The following is a 4,166-nucleotide window of genomic DNA, read 5'->3' as shown; positions in this document are numbered from 1 at the left end:
TCCTGATGCAAGACTAGCTGTAACTGCTGCTACTACTTCTATTATTATCATTGAAACAACAATGGTGATTATGACCACAACTACTGGAGTCCAGGTGGGTGCTGTGGACTGATGCGTCAGACTGCAAAGTCATTTGAATTGCAAGGTCGGTGGTTCAAGCTCACCAGCTGCTCCTTGAAAAACCGATACAGGATCGCTATGGGTTGGAATCGACTTGATGGCACTTAACAACTACAACAACAACTATTACTACTAGTAACTTACAGTTATTGAGTTCCTGACATGCATCTAGTAATTCTCTAAGCATTTAATCAATTGTTGTTGCTAAGTGCCCTTGAGTCAATTCTAACTCATAGTGACCCTGTGGAGTATTTTTGAGGTTGTAAATCCTTATGGGAACAGATAGCCTCATATTTCTCCTGCAGAGCTGCTGGTGGACTCTGTCAACCTCTGGTGCACAGTCCAATGCTAATCCTACAAAATCACCGCTCTCCCATACTCACAAGAGCTCCATCTCATTATTTAGAGAAAGAACTGAGGCTAGAGAGGCCTTTGGGCAATCTACTTGCCCATAGTCATAAAGGTTGTAAGTGGGAACCTAAGGTATTTGTTCAGACAATAAAATGTCTTTCCACGTTTATGTGTTGCCTTCCTGTTGATTATCCCCTGCTCTGTCCTTCTAACTCCTTTATCTCTCAGTTCACCTATTCGTGATTAGCTGCCATAGATCTCCAAATTGATCAAGGCCTGAGTAGTATTTGCAGAGAATTGCATTAAACTTTGCAACTGCTCTTCTTCAGACTATCAATTTTTAAATCCCTGAAAAGGTGAACTGGGAAAAGATTTAGGTATAAAAAATAGAGTAGGAAACCCAAATAATATCAAATCTATACTTTTGCTAGCTTGGGCTAGCTTATTAAGTTTTTAGCTAATGGCTTATTTTTCTCTTTTAATGTATTTCTGAACTACATTATATTGGATCCGAGTTCTTAGGGGCATTTGCTTTTTTATGCTAACTTGAACAAAGTTCCAGTCCTCAAAGCAATATAAAGTTAATAGGAGAGTCAATTGCTTTCTGTATGTCACCACCAATGCTTTAGCCACTATCTGGACATATATATTATAAAATGAATTCTTGAAATGGAATTGTATTGGTGGTTGTGTGCTATGTAGACGGTTTTGACTCATAGTGACCCTGTATAGGGTTTCCATGGCTGTAAATCTTTACAGGAGCAGAAAGCCTCAACTTTTTCCAGGCAGAGAGGCTGATAGATTTTAATGCTGACCTTGCAGTAGAAGTCCAACTCATAATCCACTATGCTACCAGGGATCTTGGGAGCAGTATTAGAAGATACAAGTAGTAATTATATTTAATAGGTTTTGTAAGAGGTATATTCAGATACACTTTAGTAATATTGTTCGGTTTACACTTTCCAGCTGCCCTGTTTTCCTGTATTAATTATGCCCAAACTGCAGCCATCAAGACTTGGGAATGCTCACACATGTTTTTGTTAGGTGCCATCAAGTGGGTTCCACTGAGTAAAATTCGATATATAAAAGCAAAACAAAACACTGTCTGGTCTTTTACCATCCACAAAATTGTTGCCATATTTATGTCCATTGTTGTACATTTCTATCTTTGAAGCCATTGTTGCATCTATTGTTTCAATTTATCTTATTGATGGTTTTACTCTTTCACTGACTACCAAGCATGATGTCCTTCTCTGGGAATGGACTTTTGTGATAGTATGCTCAAAGAGTATGAGATGAAATCTTGCCATCTTTGCATCCAAGGTACATTCTGGCTATATAAACTTCTCCCAAGACAGATTTGTTTGTTCTTCTGGCAGTCCATGATGTATTCAACAATTCTCACCAATACCATAATTCAAATGCATCAATACTTGTTGCTGTTGCTGTCAAGTGCTGTTGAGTCAATTCCAACCCATAATGACCCTGTATAGAGTTTCCTACGTGCAGCTGGTGAGCTTGAACCACACTGACCTTGCAGTTCAAATGCCATTGCAGTCTGACTCATTAGCCCACAGTGCCACACCAGGGCTCAATTCTTCTTAGGTCTTCCTTATTTATTAATCACATTTTGCATGCATATGAGGCAATTATAAATACTACAGTTTGAGCCAGGCATACCTTCATCCTTAAGGTGACATATTTACTTCTTAATTCTTTAAAGAGGTCTTTTGCAATCAAATTAACCAATCTAAAATGTTCTTTGGCTTCTTGACTGGTGAGTCCATTTGTGTTGATTGTGGATCCAAGTAAAATGAAATCTTTGACAACATCAATCTTTTCTTCATTTATCATTATGCTGATTATTGGTCCAGTTGTAAGGATTTTCATTTTCTTTATGTTGAGTTGTAATCCATATTAAAGGCTGTAGTCTTTGATCTTCTTTAGTAAGTGTTTCAAGTCCTCCTCTCTTTTAGCAAGCAAGTTTGTGTCATGTGCATATCACGTACATTGTTAATGAATCTTCCTCCAATATTTATGCAGAGCTCTTCTTGGATTATGTGCTTAGCATATATATTGAATAAGTATGGTTAAAGGATACAATCTTGAAGCATACCTTTCTTGATTTTAAACTACACCATATCTCCTTGTTCTGTTCAATCACCTACCCTTTTTTTTTTTAAGATGTATTATTGTGAATTGAGTGAAAATTTACAGACAAAATCATCAGTTTTATATTCAATGAATCATATACTTTGTATTAGCTCAATGATTGCAGTCTCCTCCATGCAACAACAGTTGTCCTGCATCCTCCTCGTGGTTACCTGTACACAAATACCCTCTTTCAAACTCATATATTTGTGAGGTCTAGAAATAAAAATATATCCAAGCCTGGTTGCGTAGTGGTTACGAATCAGGCTGCTAACCTCAGGGTCAGCAGTTTGAAATTACCAGCTATTCCGGGAGAGAAAGATGAGGTTTCTTCTCCCATAAAGATTTACATCCTCAGAAACTCAGTGCAGGGTTGCTATGAGTCGGAACCAACTCCACGGCTCATAACAACAACAACAACTTCCTCCCATAGCATGAGTCTCTGTCCATATATCTACACACAGAACCAAGGTTCTGTGCATAGATCACTATTTAGTCTATAATATCAAGTTAGTTCCTATGTAAACAATCCTCTTTAGTTCTTGCATCCCTCCCTGTGTCTTCACCTATCTTCATCATTCTGTCAACCTCCCTCTTCTTGTGTACTGCCCTCTCCATTCTGATATAGTGCCTTCAACATCACTAGAGTTAGCAGGTGTCCAACATCTAGCCAGTGAATTACTCTCCCTTCGCTTTGACCCTTGGTTATCATCAAAGAATGTTTCTTTAATATGAAAACCTTTTCTGCTATTGTGAACAGTGTGATGAATATTGGTGTGCATATATTTACTTATGTCTTGGCTCCTATTTCTTGTAGATATATACCAAGTAGAGGGATTTCTGGGTCATATGATATTTTTATTTCCAACTTTCTAAGGAAGCGCCATACCATTTTCCAAAGTGGTTGAACCGTTTTACAAACCCACCAGCAATGTAGGAGGATACAAGTCTCTCCACAACCTTTCCAGCAATTGTTTTTATCTGTTTTTTTTTTTTTTTTAATTTGGTATTGATGCTAGTGTGAGATAATCTCTCATTTTAATTTTAATTTCCATCTCTCTAATACAATTGCCTGCCTCTTGTTCTATGTACTGTTTCTGTTTCTGCATGAGCACAATGAAGTGTTCTGGAATTCTCATTTTTTCCAGTGTTTTTCATATTTGCTTGCACATGTTGTTGTTGTTGTTGTTGTGTGCCATTGAGTCAGCACCAACTCATAGCGACCTTAAGCACAGCAGAACAAAACACTGCCCAATCCTGGGCCAACCTCACTACTGTTGCCATGCTTCAGTCCATCGATGTTGCCACTTTGCCAATCCATCTCACTGGGGTCTACCTCTTTTTCTATGACCCTCCACCTTATCAAACATGACATCCTTCTCCAGTGACTGGTCCCTCCTGACAGTATGTACGAAGTATGAGAGACAAAGTTTGGCCATCTAGACCCTGTCAAGGTCCTATGTCGGGTTCCAGCCTCGACAAGGAAGTGTGGGTGTCACGAAGAAGGGAGATTTGGTGGCAAAAGGGATAGAGAAAGAGAGAGA

The sequence above is a fragment of the Chrysochloris asiatica genome, unplaced genomic scaffold (assembly GCF_000296735.1).
Source record: "Chrysochloris asiatica unplaced genomic scaffold, ChrAsi1.0 scaffold00033, whole genome shotgun sequence".
In the NCBI taxonomy this organism is placed as follows: domain Eukaryota; kingdom Metazoa; phylum Chordata; class Mammalia; order Afrosoricida; family Chrysochloridae; genus Chrysochloris; species Chrysochloris asiatica.
Note: the sequence above shows the minus strand (reverse complement) of the source record.